Genomic DNA, 23,614 nt, shown 5'->3' on the forward strand with positions numbered 1-23,614 from the left:
AGGTACTCTCTAGGAGCTCTTGGAAAACCAATCCAATAGTACTACTATCTTCCCTAGTGTCATAGACACACAAATACTCAAGTGTATATGAATTTCTAGATGAGGAAGACAAATACTTGTAAGAGAAGCCGAATAACAACAACATTGTCTCCGTTTGTAATTATTTTCATGAGGCTGGATTCCTCTATAAATGCAATATAACTGTGGTTTTTTGTTAAATGGTGTCGCATTGAGTGAGTATTTAATTTAAATTATTGGAGTTTCATATAGATTTAAGAATTATTGTTGAGCTTTATGGATACTTTGATTTTCCTGTAAGATGTTTCAAGTCTCAAGTCTTAATCAGAAATTCAAGCAATATTTTGATTTCAGTTTAATCAATAATGGTTAATCTTATTAAAGTGGATCATAACCTTTGTCAAGATTTCCTCATTTGGGGATGCTGAATATATATCATTTTAAGCAACTTTCACAAGTTGAGAAAGTTAAATTCTTGCTTTCCAACATGTTATTGTTTCCATACGATGCCTATGCCAAGCTTGACTTAGAGAAATAACAACTTGAGATGAAGGTGTCAATGTATAAGGGTGACTTATTATTAACTCGTGTTTGATCATACATATATTGTAAAGCCTTTGAGTTTCCACCTTTTTGAGTAGTGTTGACAAGTTTTTGGTATCAAATCTTTTTAAATATCCCTATTCATGAGCTATTGGTGGCTATTTCTTTGGTATTGCTAAAGATGATACCAATAGCTATTACCTTCTGAAATTAACTGTTAAATTCGGATTTGACTTTTACTATGTAGCTCATTTGGATAGAGAAAGTGTAAACATAAATTATAGATGCATGCATTGTTAACATAGAAGATATATACCAATCGAGCCTATGTAAACTGCTAATCAAGAAACCTTTGGTTGAACACTATAAAAATAGGGGTCACATGTGGTTTCAAATACCAAAGAAATGGCTTAACCAAAACATTCCCAAGAACACGAGGTGGACACGAGGAAGTAAAAATTGACTCCTTGTTTAGTCAATTTCTAGTGCTGAATGATTAGTGTACAGGATTTGTGAGGCCTTTGACATGGGGAGGTCACTAAAGTATATGTAACATATCACACGTGCTCAACATAAGGGATTTTATATTCTTGTAAAGTTACAGAAACATGTGTAGATAAGGCCTATAAGGGGTACTTTTAATCCATTCTGGTGAACACACATGATATAGGAAAATTTTACATAGTGAATGTTCCAGACCTTTGAACACAGAGAAAAAGGGACCGGGGGGGGGGGGGGGGGGGGGGGTGCTCTCATTACATCAAACACTACACCTCTATCTCACGGCCATGCATTAAAAAAAACCCCTATCTGTCATTATAATGCCCCAAGGGGGGAGCTCTTGCTCCTTGTACATCTAACTTACATCCTTATCTCATACTTATATACAATAATTTTACAATGTTTTTCCACGTAAAGGCCACAAGGGCGCGCAAAATGCCCATCCAAAAGTCCCAGATGGGCATTTCGCGCGCCCTTGCAGCCACATTTTTTTTTTTAAAGTGTTGAACTTTTAGATCGTGATACCAAAAAAATCATATCTTGCTCGGGTTCTCCAAAAATCAATGTGCAACTCTTGACTATGGAATGAAAATCCAACCAAGAGCCACGCTTCAATGGCATGCTCATCTCCTCTCCCATTATAATTACTAAGCTAAGCTATGCTATTAGAGTAATTATGTGAGGAGAATAATTCCTTCTCGTAAGATACACCTTCCCCTCAATCTTTCCTCATTCCTTGCTAGCTCTCACCATTTTTGAAGGTGTGTGAGGTCTTGGGACTGAGGCTAGGGACACTAGGTGTGTTTTTTCAAGCCTCCACTATAAGAGGTACTTCACATTAATGACGCTCGCAGTGCGACGCTCAAAAGTGAAAACCCACGGCATCGATATGGTCGTCACTCTGGGCGTCGCTATGAGCGTCGCCAGTTTACTTGTAACTTAGCGATGACCATAGAGACGCCTATAGCGATGCCGACAGGGGTTAAAAAATAACCAAGAGCGTCCAAAAACTCAGATCTCATATCTGAGTTTTCAGCGCTCAAGCAAGCAAAGGTAACCCGCGATCTCCCTCACTCTCTCTTTCTTCTCCACACACACACACACACACACACATACACGAGGAGAGGAAGGAGAGCCAGGTATGCTCCTTCTCTCTACTCTCTCACATGTTCCCCTCCCCTCTTTCTCTCTCTCTCTCTCACACACACACACATACACCATGTGTTTTTGAGAGAGAGAGAGAGAGAGAGAGAGAGAGAGAGAGCACATGCATAAACAGAAAACACACACACACATGCATAAACAAAGAGTTCATACACACACATTGAGAGTGGAAGAGAGAGAGAGAGAGAGAGAAGAAGAAGAAGAAGAAGAAGAAGAAGAAGAAGAGAGTTTTAACGTCGTAGGAAAATATTCCAAGAGACCTTAAAGATCTAGTTGACGAGGAGTTGAACTCAAGACCTATTATTCAAGAGGGAAATGGCATAACCAATCTACCACACTTGGATGATAGAAAGGTTATACCATTTTCTTCTTTTTATTGGCGCACATCCACATCCACACACACACACACACACACACACGAGAAGAAGAGAGTTTTAACGTCATACGAAACTATCCCAAGAGACCTTAAAGATCTAGCCGGTGAGGAGTTGAACTCAAGACCTGTTATTCAGAGGGAAATGGCTTAACCAATCTACCACATTTGGGTGATAGAAAGGTTATACCATTTTCCTCTTTTTATTGGCACACACACACACACCCACACACACACACACACACACCCGAGAAGAAGAAAGTTTTAACGTCGTAGGAAACTATCCCAAGAGACCTTAAAGATCTAGCCGACGAGGATTGAACTCAAGATCTGTTATTCAAGAGGGAAATGGCATAACCAATCTACCACACTTGGGTGATAGAAAAGTTATACCATTTTCCTCTTTTTATCGTTTAAGGTTAGATTAGATTTAGATTTATGTTAGATTAGATTTAGGTTTATTTAGGTTAGATTAGATTAGATTTAGGTTTATTTTGAGTTAGATTTACACTAGATTAGTTTAGGTTTATTTACGCATGTTAGATTTATATTTACGCTAGATTAGATTAAATTTAGGTTTACTTTGAGTTTAAGATTAAATTAGATCTAGATTTATGTTCGATGGACCATGCGGACCAGCAATTCCATGACAGTCTAGCGGTGGTGGTTGTTGTGGCGAGGAGCCCGTCGTTTCTAGAGATCATGTGTTGCACAGTCCCTAGGACACACCGAGGAGTGTCCCTGCTTGTGAGACTGCTCAGACTACACCGAAGGATTATACTACCTATGCGTTTGAGAGTGGTGTCCTGGCCACTGCGTCGGAGATGATGAGGAGTGACCCGAACACTGCATCGGGGTTGCCTAGAGGCCTGGACGATGAGCATTCACCGAACAGGGTTGCTATATTCATGGGAGGGACATGCCAAAGGGATACGCCTACCTCATCAATCGTATGTCCGAGGATATCATTATGACCCCTAAGGAGAAGCAGGTGATGGGCCGCATACGACAGTTGTGTAGACAGGTTTTTTGACACACTGTAGTTTGTCATGGTCTCTTGGATGGCTCAGGATAAATCCTCCAAGGATTATCTTATTGTTGCTGGGTGAAAGCATAGAATGGTGTCTAAATACTTGGTGTCCATGGACACCAAGTATGATGCTATGGATGGCACCATAGCTGGGCTTTTAAGTCAATAATTTTTAAAAGAATATAGGTAAGATAATTGACTTCACGACTCCACTACTCGGATTGAAATACATGGAGCGGTTAGCACGCATGGACCTCTCCCTCTCTCTCCCTCTCTCTCTCTCTCTCTCTCTCTCTCTCTCTTTCTCTTTCTCTCTCTCTCTCTCTCAGATGGCCTCCAATGCCCATCTCCATATCTCTCTGTCTCCTACTCTCCTATTCAGAATATGGATGATGGAGACTCCCTTCCTCTCGCTTTGGTTCCAGCTCATACCTCCTCACAAGTAGCAATGGAGCTTCTTGAACTCAACAATGCAGCACAAATGGATTTCAGTTCATTATTACAATCAGGAAGTTTTGTACAACTTCATTCATTTCAAACTACTGCAGACTGTTCTAGGATGGTGGACGACGGATTTTATGATGAGGCACATGGAATAGATATAGTTCATACGCAGGTGCACTCCAAGAGAAAGGCTTGTCTAAATAAGGATGAAATTATTGCAGTGAGGAAGTATGAAGCACAGGCTAAACATGAGTACAGAAAGCGATGTCATGCAAGAAAGCAAGTATAGCCAAGCGTCAACATTGGAGCGGAAGATTGTCATAGGGAAGATTGTCATAGGGAGGACGTCGATGTACACACAAAGGAAGACAAGAAGCAACATACTATTCAGAATATTGTTCAGCACATTGGGAGACAGTTGCATAGTTACGAGAAAGAAGATAAGAATGCAATTCTTCAAGGTGTTTTCAATGATGATAGAATCTTGCCATTCTGTGAAGATTTGTATCTTCCTGCAAGTGGCCTTATTTCTGCACTCAAGGTCGCCTTACAGGAATTAAAGATTCCAAAATCAGCTCATGAGATGTTTTTAAAATGAAGCACATTCAGCATGCTGGTGAATGGATTACTGCATGATAATGAGAGCCAAGGTAGAGGTGTTACTCTACATAAAGTGGAAAAGCTATTAAATGTTCATCCAAGGAATTTATATTCAGCTTTGGGTAGACTTGACAGCGATCCTATGTCAAGTACGCTGAGGTTCGACTTATGCAAAAGGAAGTCTGGAAATACGGGGTCCTTATCGGAGGAATTGAAGCAGAAAATTATTACATTTTGGATAGAGCACAGTAGGGTGTCTCCAAACAAGAAAGATATTTGTCGGAAATGATTGGGCAGAAAACATTATCAAGAGCATCCCATACACTTACTTGATGAATCTCAAGTAAACATGTCTCATTCTTACAATGAATAACTCTCAAGTGAAACATCTCACTCTTATGAATAGCTACCCATTGGGTGTTATGGAGTTGTGTACATGCTACTATATGTGATATGTAGCCAAGTAATGTGTCAAGATAGTCCATTGTCTCTACCTACGCTATTATGTGTGCTATATTGCACAAGTGTAGCCCAATGTCCCTGTCTATGCTATAAGTGTGCCATGTAAAAGGACTCTATTGTAGTAAGATAGCAACATGTGTGCTATACAGTAAAAGTGTGTGTAAAAATAGCACAATGTTCTTGTCTATGATATGATGTGTGGTATGTGAAAGAGCTATATTACATATTGAGAGCACTATGTGTGCCATATAGCGATAGTGTGTGTAATAAGAGGCCAATGTCCCTATCTATGCTATTATGTCATAGTATTTCTTGCAGTATGAGTGATATATAGCATAACTATGTGTAATAATAGCCCGATGGTCCTGTCTATGCTATTATGTGTGCCATGTAGCAGGACTATATCAGAGTATGACAACATCATGTATGCTATATAGCAGACATGTGTGTATAATAGCACAATATACCTATCTATGGTATGATGTGTGCTATCAGATTTATAATATTATGAGAGCACTATGTGTGCTACATAGCAGATGTTAGTGTAATAGTAGCACGGTATCCATGTCTATGCTATTATGTGTGCTATGCAGAGTGTGATATGTTTAATAATAGCACAATATCCCTGTCTATGCTCTTTTGTGTGTTATGTAGAAGAACTGTGTTATAATATGAGAGCACTATGTGTGCTATATAGCAGACGTGTGTGATGTGTGTGTAATAACATCTAAAATCCCTATCTATGCTATTATGTGTTATATAACAAAATTGAGCATGTAATGAAAGCTGAGTTATCTATCTATGCTATTATCTGTGCTATGTAGCATAGCTATATGTATTTATATCAATGCATATGTAGCTATGCTATTATGTGTGATATATAGCAAAATGTAATTCCAATGCATTTTTTTTTCAAGCAGACAGAGTATTTCTTGAAGTTTAAAGATAGCCACCCCCATGTGAAAATTGGGCAAAGGTCCTTTGAGAAGCTGAAGCCTTGGTTTGTGCGAAAGTTGAAAGATCGAAATACTTGCTGTTGTGTTTATCATATCAAACTGATGAATCTCAAAGATGTGTTTAATGTTATGCGCTCATTTGCTTTTGGTTTTCATGGGAGGTCATGTACATGTAAATGCAATGTTTGAAAATTAGATGGGGTGAATGCAGAATGTCTTGCTGTTGAGCACTCGTTTTCAGGGATCACAAAGTTGTGGGAATCATGCGTATGTACAAAGGCTGAGGGGGATATGTTCCATAGACACACCTGCTTGATGGGCCAATGCAAAAACTGTGGTGTGGAAAAGCTCAGCCTTTGTCCACGAGAACTTGAAGAGATGACAAAGACAGTTCCACTACAAGTCTTCGAGGACATTAATGTTCAAACTAAGCATGGTCTAAGTAAGAGAAAGATTTTGTCACTCAAACAAGTGGCTTTAAGTGAGCTGACAGGGAGGATAAAAGACGACATCAGAATCTTCATCGAGCACAATTTCACTTACAGATGGCAGGCACATCAATACAGAGAATGTTTGAAGGTGTTTCCTTCAGATACCATTATATATGTAGTAGATTTTGCTGAAAATTACTCGTTCAAAGAGCAAAATGAAGTACAATCCATGCATTGGCATACAGATCAATGCACCATCCTTGTTCACATAACATACATGCGTGACAATGAAGATGACAATATTATCAAGCATATGCATTTCTACATCTCCGATGATAGGCAACATGATACGCTATTTGTCCAGCATTGTTTTCTTCTTTGTGATCAGTGGCTTAACACTAGGTTGGTAACCTAACAGGACATAAAAGTGTCCTTTCAGGGTTTTGAAAAAAACCTCCAAAACCATAGTAGATCCACTCATTTTGTAAAATCCTTTCATGAGGTTATAGTTCAAGGCCTACTACACATGGAAAAAATAAGAAACTTGTAAAATTTCTCATCTTTTTGTCACACCAAGCCTCCAAAGTTGATGGACCAGTACATTTTCATCAAAACAATCATTTCTTACGTTTTGTTGCATAAAAATAGGATTAGGGATTTTTGTAGGACTTGAGATGAATTCCCTAGTTAACTTCAATGGGTTGGTGATTAGAACATATGATTGCTTCTCACTCACTATTTTTTGTTTTGCCAAAATAAATAGATACAAAAAAGTTGAATTTTTACCATTCTGCAAACCTATCATCAAAGTTTCTATAGCCACGCTCAATACAAATAGTATATGCATGTTTTCTTAGTTCCCTAGTGTCCTTTAGGTTCATAAGGAGACATGGAGCATGTCAAAAGAATAATAAATCTCTTACAAAGGAGAATCTTGGGGACAAAGATGAAGTGCTAAATACAGCAAACATGAAAAAACTGGGTTCAACATTATGAGTTGTAGAATCCCATAGAAACTATTCAATATCTAGCCAAATTTGATCCATATGACTACTTATGGTTACTACCTACAAAATGCATGTATTTGTCACAAGAAACTAACAATATTGAAAAAGCTATACTTGATATACCAGAATGTTTCTTTTTCTTCTATAATTGAAAAAATCAACCATCGTTGTCTACTATGCAAAATAGGGTATTAGGTGCCCCAAAACTCAAGGAATATTAGCTTTACGTTACAATATGCGACATAGAAAATCAAAATTGCATTTGGATATCATGAAAGCCACCAAAATAATCATAGAAGAGCTAAAATTGGCTAAAAAACAGGATTTGACAATTTTTGTAATTTGGTCATAACTTACAACTTTAACATTTATTTCTCTCTAGAAGCATCAGGACATGTTGAGGACTACTAAAGATAGTTCTCTAGCATTATAGACCTCACAAACATGAATTCTGGAGTGGTATAGTTGCAAAAAGTTGAAAAAAGCCAAAAACAGGACCCGTTTTTTCACACAGTTTAGGTTGTGAAATGTTGTGAAAGGACAAGGTTAAAGATGGAATTGATATTCCAAAAAAATGTCAAGTTTTTTTCAGCTCATGAGACAACTTTCTAGACAGATAGCACCTCAAAATCCATTTTGAAACTCTTGACATAATTCAAGGAAAATGGTCACTTAACAGGACATAAAAGTGTCCCAGGACATAAAAGTGTCCCATTGCCAACCTAGTGTTAAAGACCAGGGGCTGAATTTCAAGAAGCACTGGGTGTGGTCAGATGGTGCAGCCTTGCAATTCAAGGCTGCAAGGTCATTTTACTTTGTTGCTAGATATTACCAACCAACAGGTAAAGGGATGACATGGAATTTTTTTGGCTCTGGCCATGGCAAGGGGGAGCATGATGGCGCTGGCGCTATGATAAAGAGAGCCCTTACACATGAACAACTCAAGAGTAATGGAGTTGTTCTTAGGCAAGCTGCAGACGTGGTTGCATTTTTTACGAGAACAATGTCCAATGCTGCATGTAGCTCTTATGCACAATCCACTAAAGCAAGTCCTACTATAAACAAGAAATTTTGGCTAGTAAAAGAGACAGAAGTGGACAGGTCTAATCTATGGGGTTGTGAGAGAGTCCAGGATCTCGATCACTCCATTGCATTTCAAGATTTTGTCATCATGATCCTACTCAATTAAGGACCAGGCGGCTTTCTTGTTTTTGTGATGCTTGCATGAAGGGCCATTGGAGGACTTGTTCCAGCAAATCATATGCAGGCAAGTGGACACATAAGGCATTGAAACCACTCTCTAAGGTACCAGAAGATGAAGCTGCAATGTTTGAGGGATCCCAGGATATGCTGAGTGAGTATCTCATTGAAGGTGATAACTTTGCAATCAATGCAGACGATGGCAATGCAGAAGGTGTAGAGTTCTTTCTTTTGAGATGTACAAAGAGAAAATGGATGACAGATTGCATCTTAAGAGATAAGTGGGAAAAAAAATGTGATAAAAACACTTATGTTGTCACAGGGTGTTATTATCAATCGCAAGAGGGGGACCCAAATCACTACACTCTACTTGATGATAGGGGAGTTACTAATCTGTACTCTCACCTTGTTCGGTCAATCAAGTTTGACATGCCTTTGGTAGATGCTACCTCAAAGACATATTATTTATCTCCGAAACTACATAAAACCATTTACAATGCCATGCCCTATGAAGCAGCATGATACCTATTTAACAGGCTTATATAATGTTCTATGTAGCCTTCACCATTCAGTACCTCCTTACACATGTCCATTGTGCTGTGTATCACATAGCACACAATCACACAGAGCACAAAGCATAGAATCACACACATTTCATATAATGAGGTTACTATTGTGAACATGTTGCACCTTGAAAAAAGTTAGCCAAGATATTTGTCGGAAACAATTGGGAAGAAAACATTATCAAGAGCATCCCATTCACTTTCTTGATGAATCTCAGGTAAACATGTCTCATTCTTACAATCATCTCACTCTTATGAATAGCTACCCATTGGGTGTTATGGAGTTGTGTACATGCTACTATATGTGATATGTAGCCAAGTAATGTGTCAAGATAGTCCATCGTCTCTACCTAGGCTATTATGTGTGCTATATTGCACAAGTGTGTGTAATAATAGCCCAATGTCCCTGTCTATGCTATAAAAGGACTCTATTGTAGTAAGATAGCAACATGTGTGCTATACAATAAAAGTGTGTGTATCACATAGCACAATGTTCCTGTCTATGATATGATGTGTGGTATGTGAAAGAGATATATTACATATTGAGAGCACTATGTGTGCCATATAGCGTAAGTGTGTGTAATAAGAGGCCAATCTCCCTATCTATGCTATTATGTCATAGTATTTCTTGCAGTATGAGTGCTATATAGCATAACTATGTGTAATAATAGCCTGATGGTCCTATCTATGCTATTATGTGTGCCATATAGCAGGACTCTATCAGAGTATGACAACATCATATCACCAAAATAAAATTACATCATTCAATCATTAAGTTTAGAGAACTTTGAACCGGTCAATTTTTTGTATAGTAATCGCAAGTACATTCAGTGCGCAAAATGATGTATACATGATTCCATAACCACAATCAACCTTCCCTACATACTTCTCGTTGACTTCTATAGTGGCTGATGACACGAGTAGACACTATGTCCGAAGGATTTTCAAACTGGTTCATCTTTGCATAAGCATTAGGGCTGGGTGAGACTGTCCACTTGACTAACCAAGGGAACAATGTGCTAACCAGGTAAATTGGGGACTGACAAATATCTGCTGGTTCAAATGAAGCAGGACAGGACCAAGTCCCGGGAGGGTTGAGCAGACACTTGTAGAGTGTGTCATCCACCACCAGTGTATTATCAGAGTTGAACTTAGGATGGTGCTTCCAAAACTCTTTCAAACACTTGAAAAATATGGGCTTTGCGTTATCTCTACATGGAGGGATCCCAGGAACTTCATTTAGATTAAAGCTCGCCTCTCTACACCCCTCTTGACCGATAATATCAAGGAAAATTTGTTTGTTCAGCCTAGGAAATCATGCACTCAAAGCAAGTGCTAGATTGTCCTGGGTCATGCAGCTCCATAGTGCAACTTGTGCTCTTTGCAGCAGTGCATGCAAAAAGATTGATGCATTGGGCCTGACCACATATTCAAATTGCATATTTCATATAGCATTTTGTAAAGTCTCCAAACCCGCCGACACCAAAAGTAGGATGGAACCTTTGACAGGTCTCTAGGCCTACTAAGGTCAAAATCTTTAAACAAGAAAAGTTCCAGGGAATTCACCCTTACCATTGACAATGGTTAAAGGTTTATAGCCCTTGAAGAGACCTAGTCCTGTCTCGCAGTGGAAACGGGACCCTAGAAAAAAATTCCGGCCCTAAATCTTCATCCTTTAGATTAAGGTTTCCTTAGCCAACGCTTTTTTCCCTCTAGCATATGTGAGGGCACAGCCGCTGGTGGATTCCTTGTCCAAGTGAAGAAGTTTCTAATCGTTTTAGTGCGCGGGAATGGATAGTTACCTGACTAATCAGGTCCACCCGTCCATGATTGACAACCTTAGTCAATCCCCACTTACCACCCCGCACTCACACATGATTCTATTGTTGTTTAATTACTACCACATTCTTTTCACAATTAAAATACTGATTCATTTTTAACTTTTCAAACTGCATTTCCTTAAGACAACCTTTGAAAACAGTATTGAAAGCATTCTTTCAGAAAACAGACATCTTTAAACTTAAGACAAGGTACTGTCATTTCTAAGTACCATTGACCAGTACTAACTTGTCTCAAGACCACCTATACAAGGGTGAAAAACGGCACCCATTCCTTATTTATATAACCGGGGTGGAAGGTCTTCACCCAAAGTCCAGGCGCCCATACGCCAAAACCAGTTGCCATACAACCGGGCGGTTCCTCTAGGATAAACTTAAAAGTACTATCCATAAACATAAACAAGCACGGGGTAAAGACTCCACACGTGCTGAGGTAACCGACTCCTCCATGATGGTATCTCCATCATTACTCATTACCTGGAGTAAAATATTTCCAAGGAATCAAAGGTGTCTTGAGACAAGCTGTCTTAAGGATGGCCAAACATTTCTTTCCTATTTCAACCAGTCATAACCCAATCAGTCCTTTCCTAATTACAATCATTGCTCGCGGGTTTTGTGGAAGTTACCTTCCATTTACAGCCAGTTTTTTTCCCTTCCTAACCTTACGTATGCAATGCTTAACTTAAAATGAACTCTAAAAGCTATTAATGGCATAATTGAAATCCACCTGGGACTTGTCGTCCATTTGCTGTGGGGCAGGTGCCCGTAAACTCTCCTCTGTTGGCCTATGGCTAGGCCCTGCTTCATGGTCCTTAGTTGCTTTGTTGCATTTGTTACTAACATCTTCATCTTCAGTCAAAGGGTTCCCCCTGGTTCTCGTGGGAGCCATTTCGGCAGCCTTAGGGTTAATCAATTAGAGATTAAACTCTAATGATTTCTGCGTAGTGTTTCTCCCTAGATGAGAGAGAAATTCTCAAGGCTCCGAGTCTAACAAAATATGAAGAGAAAGGTCCTATTTATAACTTTTTCTGGGCATCTGGCAGCTTTTGGCAGCTTTCCCCTAGTCCAAGCAGCCCCCCAGCTTGAAATTTGCACCAATTTCAGCCATCACTGCTCCTGGCAAGTTTCCCCAGCTTCCACACTCACCCCATACCTTCCAGAATTTGCCTGGTTGATTTTTGCAGATCTTTAATGATGAAATTTGGACTTTTCTATCTAACTCTAGAACCTTAGTGTAAAGAAGTCTTTGCTAATGATTAATAATGAAACCATCCAATTTTTGTTATTAATTAAATTTCTATGGTAATTTTCCAGGACCCGTAACTATTCCCGTTTTTATCGGAATCAGATTCTGAAAATTTCTAAACATAGTAAATCTCTGCTTATGATTCCAATAATACCAAAATTAATAGTGTTTGGAGTCCTGCAATAGTGTTTTCCATTAAGTTTTGCAAACTTAGTACAATCTTTAAGGTTTCGGAAGCTGGAAACCTTACAATCACCCCAACTTAAGGATTTTGAGATGTCCTCATCTCAACCGAAATTGGGAAAATCCTTGTGAAGGTATATTCATCCTCCCAGGTGGCATCCTCGGTAGGGTAGTCCTTCCATTTGACCAAATATTCTTTGATAACCCTGTTTCTTAGACTCCTTTCCCTGGTATCGAGAATACAATCTGGTTGAAGTTCAAGAATTCCTTGCTTCTGCATCACAATTTGTTCGTCATCTAGAGTATGATTTGGATTTGGGATGTAAGGTTTTAGAAGACTGATATGGAAGACATTATGGACCTTGAGATTCTCAGGCAATTTTAGTTTATAAGCTTGATCACTGATTACTTTAATCACTTCATACGGTCCACAATATCTGGGGCTTAGTTTTTTGTATTTTCCCAAGGATAGAGTGCTTCTTTTTGGCCGAACCCTTAGAAATACTTTATCTCCTTGTTTGAAAACCCGATCAGACCATTTTTTATTAGCATATTGTTTCTGGCGATCCTTGGCTGCCTGAATGTCTTGCCATATGGCTTTGGTTTGGGCATCCATTTCCTCTAACATTTTCTTTGAAGCTTCTACCCTTGTAGTAGGGTCAGAAAAATTTAGGGGTGATATGCACTCATGCCCATAAAGAGCATTGAATGGGGACATCCCAATGCTTTGATGAAAAGAAGAGTTATAGGCGAATTCCACCAAAGGAAGAAATTGGATCCATTTCCGGGGTTCTCTACCACAATAGTCTCTAAGGATGTCTTCAATGACTTGGTTTACTCTTTCTGTCTGGCCGTCTGTCTGGGGGTGATACAATGTACTGAAACATAGCTGAGTTCCTAAGGATTCAAATAAAGCTTTCCAGAATTTTGAAGTGAACTTTGCATCTCTGTCACTGACTATTCTCTTAGGAAGCCCGTGCAATGTGAAGATCTCTTTGATAAAGAGATGGCTTATGTCTGATGCAGTATAAGTTGTTTTTACAGGCATCAAGTGGGAGACTTTAGTCAACATATCCACTACCACCATAATGGAGTCGTAACCCCCTTGAACAGTGGGAAGTCATGTTACAAAGTCCATGCTAATGAGTTCCCACTTCATCTGAGGAATGTCCAGAGGTTGAAGTTTTCCTGGCATCATTACTCGTTCAGCCTTAATCCTTTGACAGGAAAGACATTGTTTGATGTAGAGAAGTATATCTCCTTTCATTCCTGGCCAGAAATAGATTTTCCTTATGGCATTAAGGGTCTTTGCATAGCCAAGATGGCCGGCAACTGGAGCATTATGTCCTTCATAAAGGATTAACTCCTTTAATGTTGGATTTTTAGGAATGTAAAGCCGATACTTATAATAGAGAAGCCCCTCTTCAAGTGAATAATCCTTGATTTTGTCTTTCTCTTTTTCTTTTAGATACTGTTGATTGATAACCTGTAAAAGTTTTTGCTAATCCTTATCTTCCAGGGAAGCTTCTTTAACCTTGTAGAGGATTGGATTGTCAACTGTGGAAATAGCCCCAAGAAAAACCTTACGGCTAATAGCGTCAGCAACCACATTCTCTTTCCCTAGTTTATACTTTATCTCAAAGTCATATTCCTGTAACAATTCAATCCATCTTCTCTGCCTCATGTTGAGTGTTGCTTGAGAGAAAATCCATTTTAAACTCTGATGATCGGTGATCAATTGAAATTTTCCTCCTAGAAGGTAATGCCTCCAGAGTTTTAGAGCATGGATGACAGCTAGAAGTTCCAAATCATGAGTTGGATAGTTCAACTCGTGGATTCTTAATTTTCGCGAAGTAAAGGCGACTGGTCTACCTTCTTGGTTTAAGACTCCTCCTATAGAAAGACCGCTGGCATCTGTTACTACTTCAAACTCTTGAGTGAAGTCCGGAAGTTTGAGTACGGGAGCTGATGTGAGATTTTGTTTTAGTTTGAAGAAACAATCTTCCTGTTCTTTCCCCCAGGTAAGTTTGGCTGACTTTTTAAGTAACTGCGTCAAGGAAGCGGCGATAACTGCATAATCTTTGACAAAGATTCTATACCATCCTGTAATGCCCCAAAAATCCTCTAATCTCACTGACTGTTTTGGGTTGTGGCCACTCTATTATATCTTTAACCTTTGCAGGATCTACTGAAATTCCTTCTGGGTTGATTATAAAACCAAGATAACTAACTTCTGGTGTGGAGAACACACATTTACTCATCTTGGCATATAACTGATGTTGGCGTAGAAGATGGAGTACTTTACGTATATGGTCTTCATGATCTTTTTCATCCTTAGAATATACCAGGATATCATCGAAAAACACCAACACAAAATCATCCAGATATTCTCTGAATATATCTTGCATGAGACGGTTAAAAGTGGCTGGAGCATTCGTAAGGCCAAAGGGCATCACTATGAATTCATAATGCCCATACCGGGTGTTGAAAGCAGTTTTGTAAATATCTGCCTCCTTAATCCGGATTTGATGGTAACCCGATCTGAGATCAATTTTTGTGAATACCTTGGCTCCATGTAACATGTCAAGCAATTGATCAATGCGAGGAATGGGATACTTATTCTTTACTGATACCTGGTTAAGCCCCCTATAATCAATGCAGAGACGTAAGGATCCGTCCTTCTTCTTTTGGAATAGAATAGGTGCTCCCCAAGGTGAAATGCTTGGTCTTATGAATCCTTTCTCAATAAGCTGACGAAGTTGTTCCTTTAATTCAATAGCTTCAGGGAGGGACATTTTGTAGGGTCTTCTTGAAATTGGTTCACTACCTGGAAAGGTTTCAATTTTGTGGTCTATATCTTTGGGAGGAGGTAAATTCGAAAGATCTTCCGGAAATATATCCGAAAATTCTTTAAGCCATTATGGAGTTGGGTTGTCCCTTGAATCATCTGCCTTGTTAAGTTTTACTACAAAGATCTGTTGCCCTTTACGTAACCCCTTCAAAAGTCGGCTAGCCTTGACTAAATGAGCCTTAGGTTTCCCATTTAATCCTTGTACTAATTTTTCTTCACCTAAGTGATTTTTGAAGGTTAAGTTCCCTTGAGCACAGTGAATTTGGGCTTGATTTTTGATTAGCCAATTCATTCCTAGGATACCATCATAGATTCCTACTGGAAGAGTTCGAAAGTAGGATGAAGTCAAGGTTCCCCCTAGTTCAAACTCAACTTTCCCAGCTGTAAATTGAGATAGAACCTCTTTCCCATTTGCTAATTCTACTACTAATTTCTTGGTAGGATATTGGTTCAATTTAAGTTTTCTTAAACATTTAGGAGAGAGAAAAGAATGTGTGCTGCCACAATCTATAAGTAGTTCAAATTTTTCACCTTCTCTGTTTGCAGTGGTTTGAATGACAGCGTACTGTTGCCGAGCTCCAGGATTATCAATGGAGGAAAAAAAAGTAGCTCTTTCATCTTCCTCATCCTGCAATGTAGGCTCTCCTAATGTAGCATAAGTTCTGGCTCCTCTATCTCTTCCTATGCCTCGTCCTCTATTGCCTCTACCTCTTTGATTATTCCCTTGTCCTATTTGAGTCTGAGAAGGGGTTCCGATAGCAGTTTGAGGATTTTGCCCCTCAGGACATTGGCTCCTGTAGTGTCCCATTCTATTGCATCCATAGCATCTGATGTTGGGGAAAGTCTGCTCTATAGTGGCTGCAGATGACACTGCCCTTCGTTGACCTCCTTGATTATAATTCCCCCTTGCTCTTCCTCTAGAGTTATTGTAGTTGTAATAGTTACTGGCAGGAGGGTTTCCTTCCACTTCAAGTGGTTTAGCTCTTAGAAGAGCATCTTGAATAGAGGTGGGTCTCATAGCTTCCAGCCGGTTACTCAAGGGTTTGTTTAAACCCTGACAAAAGTGAGCAATCTGTTGTTCCATAGTCATTGGTGGGGCGTAACTTCGTAAAGACACATATTTGGTATAATACTCTTCCAAAGTAAGCCCTAACTGTTTGAGGGCAAAGAACTCGTTCATCTTGATAGCTTGGTGAGCCGGAGGAAGATATCTTTCTTTCACTACCTGCTTCATTCTTTCCCAAGAGGGACTAATGGAAGGATTATCTCTACAGTATTGTTTCCACCAGATTTTGGCATCTCCGGTGAGTCGAAACATTCCTAACATTGCTTGATTCTCTGAAGCAGTTCTTGCTGCTAAGAAATAATCATCTATGGCGTCGAGCCATGCTTCGGCATCACGTTCTAAATTGGTTCCTTCTCCCTTGAAAGTTGGGAGTTGAACTTGTTTTAACAGTAGTTTCTTTTCCTGGATGGGAGTATAGAGACTTTTGGCAATTCCCTGGGTTTGTAATTAATGAAAATGCTTTAGTGATTACACTACTTTTGTTTTGTCATGCAGTTCTCAAATTTATATACTTTTTAACATACTACAAACAGAAAATCTAACAATCCTTATCACCATTTCAATTTTACTACACAAGCATGTCATAAAACCATGGTATATACAAAGGTTGATACAACACTGACTCATACTATGTACAAGATGGGCTCATACTATATACAAGATGGACTCATGCTATATACAATGTGTGATTCCCTAAATCAACAACCTCTTTACCACTGGTGGGTCTGGCAGGGGATAAAAAAAGATGACATCTTTTGGTCCCCTAAACCTTGGGCCTACCCTCATGGGCCTGATCCTACCTGGGTATATTATTGTGGCTACCTGATCATAGACCCACTGATTCTGTAACACTTCTACCCCATATACAACAATGGTCTGATCTGGATCTTCAATCCCACTAAAGAAGAAAACTTCGATGGTCCGAAGTGTTTCTGCCCACTTGAGTCTTTTTAGATTGAGTGTCAACCCTTCTAACTGTCCCTCATCAATAGGAAAAATTCCACCAAACTGTGACTAGCTGATTCCCCATGTAGGAGGAGGGGAAAACATCAAATCTAGCAATTGCATGATGCTCTTGCGAAGTATAAAGTTGTTGGAGCTGCAAGCAGCCTCGAACATGATATTGAAAATCACAAACTTTTGGTAAGCTTGGCGGATATTTTCCTGTATTGATAGGGAAATTCTCAATTCGCAATATACCATAATTAAAAATGCAATACAACTTATGCCCATTTCCCAACTTTTACCCTCCTAAGGTCAGCACCTTATTAAACCATGCTCTGATACCACTTGTAAAGTCTCCAAACCCGCCGACACCAAAAGTGGGATGGAACCTTTGACAGGTCTCTAGGCCTACTAAGGTCAAAGTCTTTAAACAAGAAAAGTTCCAGGGAATTCACCCTTACCATTGACAATGGTTTAGGTTTATAGCCCTAGAAGTGACCTAGTCCTGTCTCGCAGTGGAAACGGGACCCTAGAAAACAATTCCGGCCCTAAATCTTCATCCTTTAGATTAAGGTTTCCTTAGCCAACGCTTTTTTCCCTCTAGCATATGTGAGGGCACAGCCGCTGGTGGATTCCTTGTCCAAGTGAAGAAGTTTCTAATCGTTTTAGTGCGCGGGAATGGATAGTTACCTGACTAATCAAGTCCACCCGTCCATGATTGACAACCTTAGTCAATCACCACTTACCACCCCGCACTCACACATGATTCTATTGTTGTTTAATTACTACCACATTCTTTTCACAATTAAAATAATGATTCCTTTTTAACTTTTCAAACTGCATTTCCTTAAGACAACCTTTGAAAACAGTATTGAAAGCATTCTTTCAGAAAACAAACATATTTAAACTTAAGACAAGGTACTGTCATTTCTAAGTACCACTGACCAGCACTAACTTGTCTCAAGACCATTTATACAAGGGTGAAAAACGGCACCCATTCCTTATTTATATAACCGGGGTGGAAGGTCTTCACCCAAAGTCCAGACGCCCATACGCCAAAACCAGTTGCCCATACAACCGGGCGGTTCCTCTAGGATAAACTTAAAAGTACTATCCATAAACATAAACAAGCACGGGGTAAAGACTCCACACGTGCTGAGGTAACCGACTCCTCCATGATGGTATCTCCATCATTACTCATTACCTGGAGTAAAATATTTCCAAGGAATCAGAGGTGTCTTGAGACAAGCTGTCTTAAGGATGGCCAAACATTTCTTTCCTATTTCAACCAGTCATAACCCAATCAGTCCTTTCCTAATTACAATCATTGCTCGCGGGTTTTGTGGAAGTTACCTTCCATTTACAGCCAGTTTTTTTCCCTTCCTAATCTTACGTATGCAATGCTTAACTTAAAATGAACTCTAAAAGCTATTAATGGCATAATTGAAATCCACCTGGGACTGGTCGTCCATCTGCTGTGGGGCAGGTGCCCGTAAACTCTCCTCTGTTGGCCTATGGCTAGGCCCTGCTTCATGGTCGTTAGTTGCTTTGTTGCGTTTGTTACTAACATCTTTATCTTCAGTCAAAGGGTTCCCCCTGGTTCTCTTGGGAGCCATTTCGGCAGCCTTAGGGTTAATCAATTAGAGATTAAACTCTAATGATTTCTGCGTAGTGTTTCTCCCTAGATGAGAGAGAAATTCTCAAGGCTCCAAGTCTAACAAAATATGAAGAGAAAGGCCCCATTTATAACTTTTTCTGGGCATCTGGCAGCTTTCCCCTAGTCCAAGCAGCCCCCCAACTTGAAATTTGCGCCAATTTCAGCTATCACTGCTCCTTGCAAGTTTCCCCAGCTTCCACACTCACCCCATACCTTCCAGAATTTGCCTGGTTGATTTTTGCATATCTTTGATGATGAAATTTGGACTTTTCTATCTAACTCTATAACCTTAGTGTAAAGAAGTCTTTGCTAATGATTAATAATGAAACCATCCAATTTTTGTTATTAATTAAATTTCTATGGTAATTTTCCAAGACTCGTAACTATTCCCGTTTTTATCGGAATCAGATTCTGAAAATTTCTAAACATAGTAAAGCTCTGCTTATGATTCCAATAATACCAAAATTAATAGTGTTTGGAGTCCTACAATAGTGTTTTCCATTAAGTTTTGCAAACTTAGTACAATCTTTAAGGTTTCGGAAGCTGGAAACCTTACACATTTGGCCCAGTGACTACCTGATACCTTGAATTTGCCCAATCAGGAGTACTGCTTCTCGCTATTCCTTTGTAGAAGGAGACCTTATACCTCCTTATGAGAAGCCCATTCACATCCAGTATGATGCATAAATTTTCCCTTCTCTTCTTGTCCTCAAAAGACGCATGAGGCAGTGCAACAATCTGTACTGGCATTACCTCAAGACACTCTGGCCTCTCTTGCCTCTCATATTCATGTCCATTTTTTGCCTCTTTATCAGCATTCTTTGTACCTTCCTAATTTGTATCTGTAGCAGCCGCTCGACCCATAGGGACCTCTGGACTTTTACCTTTGGTATTCCCAACAGTGGAATCTGTACAAGAATCAGTTGTATCATGTGCAACTACCTCTTTCGTGTCCGCAGCAGCCATGAAATGTTCTCCCATTGCCTCTCCCGATTGAGTTGCTCTGTCAGTGGGCACCTCTGTGCCTTTCCCTGCCTCATTGTTTTTCTCTATACATGCCTCAGTTGTATTATGTGCATTTGCCTCTTTCATGTCCGTAGCAGCCACGAGAACGTCTCCCATTGCCTCTCCCGATTGAACTGCTCTGTCACCTGCCTCAGCTGTGTCGTTACAAGCCGCGACATCACTGTTACCCACTGTTGAGCCTATTCCAGGTACTCCCTTAGTGAGGTCCTCCTCACCAAGCCTCCCATATCTTCAACAGCGGCATCTGTACCCTTTGCCTCCTCTGTATCAACAATGTCATCATCTGCATCACTTAGACAGACCACCTCGGCTTGGGCTGTGACATCACTTGTTCCAGCTTCTCTCTCAATGAGGACCTCCTCACCCATGCCTCTGGTATCCTCAACAGTGGCATCTGTACCCATAGGCACAACTGCATCAAGAAGGGCATCTATGAATACTTTCTATTCCACCATCATTAACATTGCCATCAGCAGCAGCATCTGTGCTAGCATCAACTTCCATAGCATCCACAATGTCATTTGTGCAGGCATCAACTACCGTAGCATCAGCAATGGCATATGTGCAGGAATCAACTGTGGTAGCATCATCAATGGCATCTGTGCCAGATTCAACAGTGGCATCTGTACCCATAGCCACAACTGCATCAAGAAGGGCATCTATGATAGCATGAACAATACTTTCTGTTCCACCATCATTAACATTTCCATCAGCAGCAGCCTCTGTGCTAGCATCAACTTCCATAGCATCCACAATGTCATTTGTGCAGGCATCAACTACCATAGCATCAGCAATGGCATTTGTGCAGGCATCAACTGTGGTAGCATCATCAATGGCATCTGTGCCAGATTCAACAGTGGCATCTGTACCCATAGCCACAACTGCATCAAGAAGGGTATCTATGACATCATGAACAATAATTTATGTTCCACCATCATTAACATTGCCATCAGCAGCAGAATCTGTGCGAGCATCAACTTCCATAGCATCCACAATGTCATTTTTGCAGACATCAACTAGCATAGCATCAGCAATGGCATATGTGCAGGCATCAACTACCATAGCATCATCAATGGCATTTGTGCCAGATTCAACTATGGTGGGGGTGGGTAATGTACCCTTTTCAAGTTTAGCAAGGTCAACATTTGTATGCACATCATCATGCACAACCTGCACATCAACTGCATTAGGCACATTTGGAACAAATTTAGCAATACTAGTAGGTGTGCAGGGATCAACTGTATCAAAAGACTCGTTTTTTTTTTCCTATAACCCCCCTAGAAGCTGTAGCACCCCCTCTTCGATTCTTCACTGGATAAGACTGAGCCAGTGAACCTACAGACCCCTCAACTGTATCAAAAGACACTTTTTTTGGCCTGTAACCCCCCTGGAAGCTGTAGCACCCCTTCTTGGATTCTTCACAGGATAAGACTGAGCCAGTGAACCTACAGACCCCTCATCTAGAAACTCTGAAGAGCGAGTGCGTCTCATGCAAGTTCCTCTTTTTTCAGCTTCTTGATTATCTACGACAAGAGAAAGTAGAAACACATTACTAAACATGTACAAAAAATAAATCAAATATTTTTCAACTACTCGTTGCAAAGAATTAAGAGACATGTCACTAACAAATTCCAACACTTGATTCATCAATGAGCATGGATACAATAGGGGTGCAATGGATTGCACATGCCTTCTAAAGACATCTTCTAATTGCATGAAGTTACAACAAAAACACACTCATTGCTTTGCATTTGGTTTCTTTCTCTTCCTAAATGAATCAAGAGGTATATCCATTGTGGGAATTCCACCTAAGTTCTTGGGAGTCGATTTCTTGCGCTTTGGTGTTGGCTTCTTCCCCGCTGGAGGGGGTGTTGCTTTCACCGCATCTGCAACTCCCTCATCTGATGCTTCATCTCTAGTGTCCACATTTGGTGATGCTTTGGCACTCAACAGAGAACGCAAGATCCTTCTTGGAGTTAGTTTTTGCCTAGGTGATTTGACTACAAAAGACTTTGCCATCAAGATGTCTTCAACTACTCCACGTACTCCATCCCCTACGGCAAACTCCGCTTCAAGATCCCTCGGGTAGACTCCGCTTCAATGCATGGCTGCATCCCTGGTGCAATCAGGCCATTGTTCCTTGTGGAATGCATCGTCTTGTTGGATCAAGCATGCGATGATTGTTCTACAAAGCAAGCTATTTACAAAGTCTCACTTGGAGTATCCCACAATACACACATAAATACTGATTTTGGTACCTACCAGTGGCCTGTGTAGAGACTCTCTCTTTTTTTGTCCTCGATGATTCTTGTATACAGGTCTCTGCTGTGATGTCTGTACTTGCAAATGATTTCATTAAATGCAAGAGTTTAAACTACCAATGGAAAGTGGGCCTGCAATAGTAGTAGTAAATATTGACACAGTGACTACCTGCACTTGATTCTTTCATCTCACTCTTCACCTTCAAACCAATCATATGCTTAGCTCTAGGGGGAACAGACATGTTGCAATCTAGTGCAACACAATAGCCATAGTCCCTACATACATGCGTGAAGTATAGCATATGGTACACATGGGTGCAAGGCAGGGAGAATATATACAAGCTTCTGGCATCGAACAGGAATACACATCCTACACAATGGTAGAACCCATTAAGTGCCACCTCGCTAATGCTTTGCTTAAAATCCATAGGAGGAAAAGGCTTCATCAAACTGGCTCCCATGTTATGTGAAGTCCTCTCCATGGTAACACAAAATTTAAAGTGCTCTGATTCCTGTGCTATGTTGGTCTCTACTTCTGCAAGTAGTGCCTGTGAAACAAAGAAGAAAACACATCTAATTTAAGTCTCAATAACCCAACAAAAGCAGATTGCTGAAAAGAATATGCAGCGTGAATCTTATCCCTTATTTGCAATACCACATATAAGACAATCACTTACTCTATATGCTATAAACACAAGCTTGATGTGGTATATGATATGCACTGTGCTATATAGCACATAGCATAGTCCAAGTATAATGTGCTATAAGTGCTACATAGAGTATGCACTGTAGATCATAGCAGAGAGACTTTTTAAAATACCAGATATAGCCCAAACATTTTCTCTATGTGCTATATAGTACAAGCTTGCTGGGTATATGATATGTAGTGGGCTATATAAGACATAGCACATAGCATATAGCACAAATATCGTGCTATGTAGCACATATCACAATTAGAGATGTGCTATGTAGCACATAGCAAAAATAGAAATTGTGCTATATAGCACAATTCACTATTCCACACACTCCAGGGCTATATTGTGAACATATAACACACAAAATGTGCTATTTAGCACATAGCACATAAAAAGATTGTGCTATGTAGCACATATCAATATTTAACACACACTTCAGGGCTATATTGTGAGCATATAGCATACAGGTTATTCTATAGCACATATTGCACATGTCCATTGTGCTATGTATCACATATCACATAACCACACAGAGCACATAGCATAGAATCACA

Source organism: Adiantum capillus-veneris, chromosome 16, assembly GCF_014529385.1.
Source record: "Adiantum capillus-veneris isolate H3 chromosome 16, ASM1452938v2, whole genome shotgun sequence".
In the NCBI taxonomy this organism is placed as follows: domain Eukaryota; kingdom Viridiplantae; phylum Streptophyta; class Polypodiopsida; order Polypodiales; family Pteridaceae; genus Adiantum; species Adiantum capillus-veneris.